The 12,044-nt window shown below is 46.4% G+C and overlaps 1 protein-coding gene across 1 annotated transcript in view; it reads right to left on the bottom strand.

The window, feature by feature from the left end:
* filip1l (filamin A interacting protein 1-like) overlaps positions 1-8,877 on the bottom strand; it is a 55,000-nt gene extending 46,123 nt beyond the window's left edge. The window contains exon 1 of the mRNA XM_080519729.1: positions 8,638-8,877. The gene's annotated coding sequence lies outside the window, so the exon portion shown is untranslated. The remainder of the gene's footprint in view (positions 1-8,637) is intronic.
* Positions 8,878-12,044: the final 3,167 nt, after the last annotated feature.

Here is a 12,044-nt window from a genome sequence, read left to right as displayed (position 1 = left end):
TAAGAATTGTTTTAAATAAGGTGAAAAAAAAAAAAAACATTGCTTCTTTTTGCTTGTAATTGAAACTGTCCAGCGGCAGACGAACTCGCGGCTAAAATTAGGAGGTCATCCAATCTGGAGCGCGGTGAAGGAAAGACCTGAGTCAAGAGTTGCGCTGCAGACGGACACCATCAGCCTTCAGCGGCCAAACTTTCAGGTATCGAGAGTTAAATTTACAACTTGGGGAGGTGATGTGAAGTTATTTTAGCAGCAAAATAAGCACAAAGTGTCAACGGCTTTCTCCAAACTGAAAAAGACAAACTGTGACGGGTTTAACACCGCCAATGGACGTGCGATTGTCGGTCCGTGCCGCTGCCGGAGGCTCCAGATGTCGGTGATCACGGGAAGATTAGCAGTTTGTTGACACACTTGAGCTCCGCTTTAAAGTCTTAGACCCACACGACCTGCAGCGGGAAACGCCGACGGATCGACGGCTGCCACTGAGCAAAGCCACACAAAGTCGTCAGGAGTAGAATACTTCAATATTAATGATCGTCCCTTCTTGAATTGACCCTTGGTTAAGCCACACCCCCAAGCGAACCAATAGCATTCAGCTGCCAAGTGCGAGGAACTCGGACAGACGATGCAATTGAGATACAAGGGATCCCGAGAGGACAAACAAGGATGACTTTCTCTCATTTCCAAAACAAAACGTGGACAAATGTCTCCTGTGGATGGAGGCGTGTGGCCGACCACACAAACTCTAAAGAAGGACGTCTACACTTGTTCCAAAGTAAGACAATGCCTCGTATAACTCGAGCGTTCAGTACCGTATTTTCTGGACTACAAGTCACACTTGTTTTCATAGTTTGGCTGGTCCTGCTACAGATCAAAACAACCTCTTCTCCACCGAGATGATCGAGTATGAAGCCAACTTCACCAGTCCGCCATTAGCACAGCCGCCTGCATCGCCGTCAACCAGCTAACAAGCTAACAAGTTGTTCAGACTTGCCACCAATGGTCATTTTCAAACAGGTAATTTGGTGTCCCAATTCCACTTAATGACCAACTGATGACGTGACACAAGTTGTTGAAACACGGCCATCGTCATGGGTACAGCTCCCCAACTCGTACAACAAATGCACATTTCTTAAAAATGTGGGTCAATTTAAAAGGAAAATACTTTCCAGTGTTACAGCAACTATTCCCAATATGACAGAGACTTTATAGAGTTTATATTTGCTGGAGTGTATAACGCAATTCCCATAAGCGAATACTGTGACGCACTTGTGAAGTTCCCAGCGATTTTCGAGAGAAGACGAGCTCGTCCCACTTGAAGACGCGTCCCGGAGTATTCCCAGAGAACTTATTGTAGATTTGGGACAGCTGTCGTTCCGTTAAACCGTCGTCATCCGGGGAGCGAGCCAGCGTGGATCCAACTCCTGTGTCTAAAGTTATAATTACATGTGGGGGGGCCTTTCTCTGCCTCCTTCCCGGTTGCCCGGCAACCTCCTCAATAAACTGTCAAATGTGTCGCACCTTTGGTTATTTACAAGTACAAATGTCTCGGCTCTAATTATACCGTAGACCTTGTGACAGGCGGCGATCGACCGACCTTCCCCAGGATCAGGCGCTTCAGCGAGGTACCTTCCTCACACGGGAAGCGACGGTACGATGAGAGATTATGGACGTTAGTGCGCCCGATGTCCCGAAGCTCGAGATGAAGCTGTACTTCTTAGAGGGAAGTATTTTCCCTGGTCGGTGGTTTAAACCCCGACGTCTGTGTCCGCCCGTCCGCAGTATGAGAATAGCATTGTGGATTACAGGAGATTGCCTGGCGAGGTTACGCAAGAGACGGTGTGCTTTTCTAACCTGGTGAATCTTAACGTTGATCCATTCACTCGAAACTCTATTTGAGGCTGTATGATTTATACCGAGCGATTTCTTCCTAATCCTTGCGTTTTCACACCCCCGTGGAGTCGTTTCTGGCCATATTAAGAGGTACCTCTATACTTCCATTGCTCCATTAGCTGACTCATTGTTTCCTCTGAGAACAGACCTTTGTAGTTTACTGGTGCGAGCTGGATATTGGTGCACTGCCGGGTTTAAACTGTGAGTCATGACTGCAGACGAGAGGAAGAAAACAAAAAAACAAAAACGCGGTTCCAATTTGAGTTGGGTTCGATGTAACCGATTCACAGAGGAAGACAATCAAAGGGACGCGAAGCGGTGCTCCGCAGCCTCAGTTCATCCGTCATTATTTGGACGGAGAACTCTGAAGCACCATTGTGGCTTTGGCCCCTCGGCGCTGGTCGTGAGTCATCCTGTCAGACGGGTGTAACGAACCCTCTTCCTCCCTCGCCGCCGTTATTTGCTCTCTCGAGCTCTGGGCCTCGTCCTTCTGCTCAATACGACGACGTACTGGACAAAACTCACACGACACCGTGCCCCCCCCCCCCCCCCCCGTTTGACACTGAAACAGCATTTGTAAAAAGTTGGGTTTTTTTGCCCGAAAATTGCGTTTTCCTCCGTTTTTATTGAGACAGTCGAGGTGTTTTCAAAAAATTAAGGTTGCCTCCGTTTCCATGGAGATGGAGCCTTTTCAAAGAGTCATGTTTCCACCCCGAAGCAGTTTTCCCGAAAAACTGCTTCGTCCCCAAAACATCATGCTTTCCTGCATTTCCATGGAGACGGAATCAGAGCTTTTTCAAAAAGTTGCATATTTCTCCATTTCCATGGAGACCGAGGAGGACAATTATCCAAAAATGGCATTTTCCTCAGTCTCCATAGAGACGGAACGTTTTCAAAAGTTGCATTTTACCTCCTGAGTCCATGGAGACGGAGGCAAAGCATTTTCAAAACGTTTTACCTTGGGAGCCGTTTTCAAAAAGTTGCCCCCCGCCCCCACGCTGGACTGAACCCGAGCGTTTCCAGATCGTTTTCGCTCGTGAACACAGCAACCTGAGCATTTTCAGTGACTCCACGCACCGCTGTTGTGTAAAATGACGCCCAAAACGTAACGACAGTTTAGCGTTATCACTTTAAAGTCTTAAGTGCTTCCCGTCTGCCCCTCCTCTGCTCCTCTTCAGCTCTCGCGTCTCTTTAAACAAGAGGCAGCGAAGAAAATGTTAGTGGGTCATCAGAAAATAGCCCCATAATTGACCCTGTCATTTAGCGAAGGCGCGAGCCGCTAAGGCTCGCTGAGCCCCCTCTCATCTCGTTCCCATAGCAACCGCAAACACAGAGAACTTCAACAATGGCGGGGCTTAAGCCCCCAGAGGAGAGCTGCATGTTTAGCATCCCGCCGCCACCTGTGTCACTTTATCCAATCATGTTACTTATGCCAAGAATTTCACAACCAGAGCCGAGCGGCCCGGCGGGAACACGACGCAGGAATAGCAGCGAGCATGATGGGAGTGCTGCGTATAGACGGCGCTTATATAAAGCATCGCTGCGTCGATCGCTACATAATCCAGTGAGAACGAAATCTGACGGTAACAGATGGAAAAGGAGTGGTGCAGTTTGAGTTGTACTTGCAAGTAAAATTACATTTATTTTTTTTAATATTCCAAAAATCAAAATGTGCAGATTTTTCAGAACTTTCCGCTACAGCTTTTTAATATCTTTTCATAACATTAAAACTTTTCTACAAAGTTTAAGTCAGACTAAAATGCTGGGAATTGGGAGCATAGCCATTTTACGAAAAGGAAAAAGAGGGTAGGAGAAAAATAAATTAGAAAGTAAGAAAAAGGGCAAAGATAAAAAAAGAAAAAGAAAAAAGGTGGGAAAAAAAGAACCAAAAAAAGAGGGAAAAAGACAAAAAAGTAAAAAAAAGAAAAAATAGAAAAAATGTGAAAAGAAAAAGGCTGGAAAAAATAACAAAAAAGAAAGGAAAAATATAGAAATAAATTGAATAAAGATAAAGGTAGTCAAAAAAATAAAAAACAAAAGGCAAAAATGAAGAAATAAAGGAGAGCAGGAAAGGGGAAAATAAAGAGAAAAAAGGAGAAAATTAAGAAAAGACAAGAAAAAAGAAAAAAAAAGCTTGTGAAACCTAAACTGCTGGAACCGGATGGGAACGGAGCTAAAGAGGTGAAAATGGTCAAGATGCATAAAATGACAAAAACAGAAAAATCGACGAAAATTAATCTCTAAAAATGTCCACAAAAGATAAAAAAAATAGTGGACAGAGACGTTTGATTTGTTGGAAAAATACAGGAATTTTTTTAATTCCGGTAATAAACATTGCAGAACTCTGGTCTACATTTACTGAAAATCTTTTTACACCAGCAATTTTCCCACATATGTGCAAAACACAACCAGCTGACATCAGCAACAAAAACCACCTCTGGATTTTTGCAGAGTTTCTCACAAACTCAAGAAGCTGGAATCTCTATGAAATCCAGTTCACGTACGTTGACCTTGAGACGTTTGGAATCAGCGGAGCGTCTTTTTCTGCTGCATCATGGAAAGAAACAACGTGGTGGAGCAGCAGGCGGAGGAATCCGGCTGCATATTTAACATAGAACATAAATAAAGGCGCTGACGCACGGACAAACCCCTGCAACGCTCACGACTAATAGGAATAGCAACAGGAAATTAAACGCATTGAACATTGGTGGAGGCGATAAAGGTCTCCTGCAGAAAAAAACGTTTCAAGCGAAAAATGCATCAATTTCACGCTTTTTGTTTTTTGGACATTTTAAATTTATACAGCACCGTTTTGAAAACGATGACCGTTTTGACCATTTTAAAAGTTGCGTTTTTTCCTCCCTTTCCATGGAGATTGAGTTGACGCGTTTTATTTTCACAGTTGCAAAAATTCGCGTTTTCATAAAGTGGCATTTCCTCCCCATTTCCACGGAGTCGGACCATTTTTGAAAAGTTCCACCTTGCGAGTCATTTTTTCAGGAATGTTCAGGCTGCCAATTTTTCCATGGAGACGGAGTGTTTTCCCCGTTTTGGATTCTGGAACCAGTTTTGAACGCGTCAAGTGAAAATGCATTGTTTTTGCGATTTCTGGTTTGAAATGTTTCACGTTTATACGCCAATGTTTCAAGTATCCTTTCTATAATAACAACGCATTGTTCTTTCATGTTCAAGAAGATGCACATTTGGGGACTCCAAGCACCGTTGTCATGGAAACCGACACCCGAAATACTGTAACAGTTTTGCGGTTTTCAATTTGGAATCGTTGGCGTGTAAACGGACGCTGGGCCTGGTCTGTTTGTGAGGATTCGCTCGCTCATCATGGGAACGGCTTCTGCGAAAGCACTCGGCTCGTCTCTCGGGGCGAGAGAGAGAGATAGAGAGAGATGGAAGGAGAGAGAGAGAGAGAGGCTAATGTTGGACAACACTGGCGTTTCACTCCCGGTATATTTAGCGCTCTTTTCCCAGAGCTCTGAGCCGTTGCTATTCTGTGAGAGAAACTGGATCCCCACTGGCGAAAAAGAGCATGTGTCCCTCGATCCACAAACTTCCTGGACTATCTGACCCCAATCCAGCCTCTCGTTCTTGTAAGGGACGGGACGCCAACAAGCAGCGTCTCCGACGTCGAATTCTTGGAATTGATTGGCCCGTCCACTACCTCTTTACGGCGTCGTCTCTCAGAGCTCCACCGTCGACTGGCGTTTTCTCCACGACGTTAATAAAACATGAAACCGTTTATCAGCCCGGTCTCAGTCCACCTCAATAAGTAACGCGACTCTTTTATTGATTCCTGTCGGGGAACGACTTTTTCTTTTGGCGTCAGTTCAAGCCGGCGATTGGGTGTCCCGCTCAAGGGCACTCCGGCGAGGTCCGGCCGGGAGTTACGAGGAGCCGTGGACACATGTGAACGAGACAGAATGACAGTTACGACCCATGAACTTTTCACCCGGCATGTTCCCGTGGTGTCGCATGGATTCAATTCAACTGTATTTATATAGCGCCAAATACAACACGGTCACCTTAAAGCAATTTTGCAGAGAAAAACCAACAATTCTATATAAAATTTCCTAAAGAAACCTGCAGAACCAGGACCAGAGGTGGAGGTGGTTGGGGTCGGGATTCAGACCCTGGTTTGGAAACGGCGGAAAACGCAACTTTTTGTAAACTAACGAGCCAACTAACTAACCATACTTGACTAAATCCTTTTTCCACATTGGCCAACCCTATTCCTAGGAAGTGCAGACACATGCATCGGGTTTAAAAAGCCTGAATATAAAAAGAATGAACAAGCGTGTTTGATCTGCTTTTTAAAGCCTCATCAAGGGGATCTCTGCTCTGATTGGCTCTTTCACATACACACACATTCGACACCAGTCTCTTCTCATTGATGAATCAAACACCCTCCATAAAGCCTTTGAGCTGAGCCGTCTAATCCAACCTACAGCTGGTGAAGCTTAGGGTGCCAGGAGGTTTCGCCGTAAAGCACGTTTGGCTAATGGTCTTTGCCCCAGTACCCTCAAACTGTCAATCACCCTGAAAGAGGAGGTAGTTTGTGTCCAACTCCCCTAAAAACCCAAGGTAATCATGGTCCGTGTACCTCTGTCGCTCTAAAAGTACACCGATCTATTCCAGATATTGGGATCATGAGGAGCTTGTCAGAACGTTCTCACCGGTTTAACCTCACGGATTCTTTGCATGAGTTAGTCCGAGCACGTATACAATACCGCCGTCCATACGGTCGACCCCACCCTAAATCCGCAGGGGGTTAACCGGCTCTTTTGTTGCCTCGCAGCAAATTACCGGCACCAGAAGGCCGCGGACCCACTGCCCCACTATCGTCCGCACCTAAACTGATTAACTTGTCACTCCAAGTCATGTGCTAAGGCGTAAGCCTTTTAAAGCTGCATCTGGAGAGAGCGTGCCGGGGTGCCCTTCTGTCAGCACGGATATTCGCACACAGGGAGGTCCGACGGAGGAACACGGCGAGGCGTCTTGAAATACCCCATTTCTCAGATCATCAAAACGATGTTGTTGGATGGAAACATGCGCCGTCGGTCCCGCTAGAAATGTGAGCCACACCTGTGAGAGTAACCACGAACCATCATCTTTGGTGAGGATTAGCGATCCCAGTGTCCGGTATCAGGTCTGATACTATACAGAGTACTGTAAAGATCCTCGATACAACCAGGCAAGTAACTACGTGAAGTCATGCATCAACATCACTGTGCTACATGCTAAAGCATCGCAGGGCTCACACCACAGTGATGCGACATGCTCCACATTATTAAAATACGGCAATATACTCAATAACGGCAGGATCAGTCCCTCAGTCTACTGTCTATAGTCCACATAGCAGTGTGTAGATAGATGCTATGCACTGCGCTATGTGTACTACAGACTGTTGGAAGTGACGTGTAGCGGAGATGGTTCACTGTAACACGTAGATCTTGCATATCCTTTGCGTTCAGAGTATGAATTGGGCTTTATGGCATTTAATAAGTACTCGCGTCAGTACTTTGTATCGGCAAGTACTTAAAGAACAGTACCCGTATTGGGTACTCGTTAAAAGTTAGTACTCGTATTGGTACTCCATATGATCAGGCTGCCAAATGTCAATAGTTATGCATCGGCACTCAGTATTGGCATTAATTAAAGGTTTAGTACTCGTATCAGTACTCAGTATCGACATAAGCTAAAAGTCAGTACTCATATCGGTATGCCGTATTGGCATTAGCTAAAGGTTGGCACTGGTATCGTATCGGTACCGTATCGGTATCGTATCGGTACTCTGTATTGGCAAGTAGCTAAAGGCTTGTACTTATATCAGTAGTTATCGGTATTAGCTCAAGGTTAGTACTGGTATCGGTATTCGGTATGAGCTCAAGGTTAGTACTTTTATCGGTACTCGGTAGCCAAAGGCTAGTACTCATATCGGCACTCTGTATCGGCAGATGGTACTCGTTCTTTAATACGAGGGTATCAGTGCCTCCCCAGAGATGATCTTTGTTAATCCACCACCAAATCCCAACACATCATCAAGGTGTGGATGAAATTCCTCCAGAATTCATGTGCCGAGAAAAATACTTTACTGGGCTGACATTTGACTGTTGTGTCTCTCCTGTGGCTCTTCACGGGTTCAAACTGAGCACCCGTGTGCAGGCCTGGTAACTTGACCCCCCCACCCCTCCCCTCCCGGCACGTACATACTGTATGACACTGCTGCAAGTTCTCATGGACACGCTGCCCTTTGGAAATTCCCCGGCTGCAACCCATATGGCCGCGCGGCGCGGCGTCCGCCCCGAGTATCACTGCACAGACGGGGATGAATTATCGCCGCCAGCTTTTGATGTGGTGGGCAAATTGACCAATGGGGCGTGCGGCACACGCCAAGTGGCGAGGTCATATTCAACCGTCGTCAGCATATCGAAAACGACGGGCGATTCAGTCAAAAACGACAGACTTTTTTGTCTCGTGGCCAAATCATTTCAACCCCGTTCGGTTGAATCAAGATCTGCAAGAACCCTTCCCCATTCGAGTCCAACGCTCTTCTCTGGCCTCTAATCTTTATCTGTCCAATTAGTAGCAAGCGTGCCGAAAAGCTTCAGATCACAGGGTTTTTGTGCGTCTCTACTTTGGGACAAATAAGCAAACATCGCGAGAAATATCCCAGAAATGGATAAACCAAAGAGGCTGGGTCGTCACTGCATCACACGGCGTCTCCGGTCTCACCTCTCACAGCCGACGCTTTAGTCCACAGTGCTGCTGGCTGCCGTCGCCTCTGCAGTGACGAGCCGCTAGCCTGTCCTCCCTCTCGGCGACGGCGTCCTCAGCTGGCCTCCAGAGCCATTCAGGTGGTCCGGCGAGTCCAGGAACGAGGGAGGAGGAGGAGGAGGGGGGGGAGAGAGAAGGAGAGCGTCTCCTAACAGAGCGGCAGAGCTGCTTCTCGCTGCTCGCCGACTGGCTGCTGTGACGATATGTAAGAGAGAGAGAGAGAGAGAGAGAGTGTGAGGGAGGGAGGGAGAGAGAGGAGAGTGCAGAGGGAACCTGCCATGCAGATATCAGCAGTTAAATTTAAACCACCCTCCCTTCTGACACCTTGAGCCGCCGCCGCCCTCCCTCTCCCCGCCCGGCACCATATGCCCCCCCCCCCCCCCCCCTGCAGGAGGCTTGAGCCTTTGGGAGTGCGTCCCATTCGTAATCGCTTTTGACCGCACCGTTGCACCCGGGGGAGGGTTTCGGACGATCGTTACTTCGTCACGACAAGCGGCTCGCGTCACCCCACGGCGGGAGTTCCCCCCTCTCCGCCGAGCCCCGTCCTCCGTCCTCTCGGAGTGGGTGGGGCTGCAGCAGAAAATAGGCGCCTCACGCTTTACGGGCCACTTCAAATGGAACCGTTTTACCTTGTGATGCAGTCCAGAGGCGGGAGGGTCACAGACGGTCACTCCTCCGTCGGCGGACGTCAGCGCTGTAATAGAATTATGGGCATTGTTCAGCTTGAGCCGGCATGAGGAGCCAAAATAAACCCAGTTAGTTTTCTATTTTAGAGTCGGCCCTTTTAACGGACGAGAGAAATATCAGCCCGATAAGAGCAAGGAAGCATTGACCTGTAGATATGTGTGTGTGTGTGTGTGTGTGTGACCTGAATTGCGTCAGCGCCCGAGAGTCCTCCAGCTGTCAATTGCACCTCTCCTTGACACGCTGCCATTAATCCCCAAGACGACTCTCTGTTCTTTCACCTCTATCTACCCAGGTGTGTGTGTGTGTGTGTCATTGCACTCTTTTCTGAATCACAGTTAATCTCTCACATACATAAATCATCTCCGACGACACGGAGCTACAAAAAATGTACATATTCAATATGTGACCTCTGCATGAAGTCAGGATAAGATTCAAAAGTCCAAAAGTAGCTAAGGATTCAAAATCAATCCAGAAATGTTGAAAAACCTGCTAGAAGCCTTGTTCAGAAATCAGTCACTAAATCCAGCCCCAAAAGCATCAAATTAAACTGTTAGTGGGCTTTTTTTTTCCAAAAAAAGGACCAAACCCAGTTTGGCTTTAAGATAGAAACCCAGTCTGACACCCCTGACTCAGCGCCTTACGGAGCCCTGGTACTCCCAAACACTGTCGCTTCTTTAAAAACCCATGCTGAGCAGAATTAAGGGAACCTTTAACGTCGGGACGGTCCGGGACTCGGTTCACTTGGGAGCCGAGAAGTTTCACCTCGTCATTTGGTTCGCGAGGTGTTTACATTCACTTGTGAGACCGGATCAAACGTCACGCAATTACACCAGCTGCTCTTTTGGGGGCGCTGTCACCCGAAACGAGACTGACCAGAGAGGAAGCGAAGAAGAGACACGGCTCATTGACCGGTTTGACATGACACGTGATTTCGACGCACCAATGCGTCCGTCAACTCCGCATTACATTGGTATCGGCATATCGGATATCGGCACGTATCCAATATCGTGCGCCTCCAGTTTTCTGCCGTTTCCATGGAAACAAACATAACGTTTCCAAAACAATGGAAGACAAAACCACTGCATGGAAAAAAAACAAAAAAAACCCCAAAAAACAATAAAAACTAAATAAATAAAAGTTGATATATAAACAACTTCTGGTTTCCACGGTTACGCCCCCGGCTGCATGCGGTGACTTTCCACTGCTCCGCCAATCACAAACATCCCAAAATTCACCACACTGACAGCTTGGCGAGCGGCAGGGCAGAAAGTTTCCAACGAGCCAGCTCTCATCGCTTTCCCATGGTGTGTGTGTGTGTGTGTGTGTGTGTGTGTTGTAGAAGCCTATATGCACGTGTGTATACATGGTCAGCAGCATCACGTTACCGCTCCCCGGGGTGTTTACTCTCACGGGTTATTTTAGATTGAGGAAAATTGCAAGAGGAATTAAAGTCGGGCTGCACGGTGGAGGAGTGGTTGGGCAGTATTACCTCACAGCGGGGGGGGTCTTCGGTTTGAGTCCCGCTGAACCCTTCTGCAAGTTGTCCGAGCAGGAGCTTCACTTCTTCTGTGTGGTTTATTTAGTTGCTTTTTTTATTGTGTGATTATAATTTGTTGCCTGGTTAATTAATAAATACACCAATATATCATGTATTTATGTTTTGTTTTTTAACCCAAAAGCAGTGTAATGTGATTCAGCCAATCGGAGCAGCGCATGCATTGACCTTTGAACTCACAGCTACTTGTTAATACCAGCATGCAGCAGTGAACAGAATCCCAAAATGGAAGGAAAGTTTCGCCTTCTCAGTTGAAAACGTTGCCAATTGAACAGCAGAGCACCTCGTGCTTCCTGCTCTTACCTTCTTCCCCGTCACACCTGGGCCCAATGATTGCGTGTGTTGCGTTCAGGGGCAATGAGAGATAACATGATTCATATATGAAGGTGCTTCCATTAAAAAAAAAAAAACCCACAATAAAGAGATCAAAACACACAGCACAATCGTAATGATGGAAAATAAATAAATAAATGCAATTAAAAACCTGAATCATTGCCCAAAATAATTCTCTATTTCAATAGTGGATTCAATTGTTGATATTTTAAGATCTACAATCACATTCTCACATTTTACAACAATACCTTTTTTTTTTTTTAACCTTAAATGACATTTCAACTCCATTAACTGACATTTTAATACCATAACATTATTTGTTGACCCCTATAAAGACATTATCATCCAAAAATGACATTTTGACCTCCTTAAGTAACATGTTGACCCCAAATATATAACATTTTGACCCCCCCAAAATTGCATAATGGCCCCCAGAGTGACATTTCTGTCTTTGCATCACCTTCATTGCTCTTAAACAGTAAATCATCTGAGATTTTGCTTCTCATAACTCACTGTAACAAGACAGGAATACAACATGGACCTCCTGCCGGAGACAACGTGGACTACACCGGCGAGGAATCATCGGCACGAGGGGGGCGAGAGAAAAGTCTTTTTTAATTTGAAATTTATTGAGCAGTGATTTGTGAGCCGCCATGTGAAACCATGCAAATGTTTTCCACTGCAGTGTGCCAGGGCGGTGTCATGAAGACACACACACACACACACACACACACACACACACACACACACACACACACACACACACACACACACACACACACACACACAC

This window comes from Blennius ocellaris (genome assembly GCF_963422515.1).
Source record: "Blennius ocellaris genome assembly, chromosome: 24".
Taxonomy (NCBI): Eukaryota; Metazoa; Chordata; class Actinopteri; order Blenniiformes; family Blenniidae; genus Blennius; species Blennius ocellaris.
Note: the sequence above shows the minus strand (reverse complement) of the source record. Positions and strands in the feature narration are given on the sequence as shown.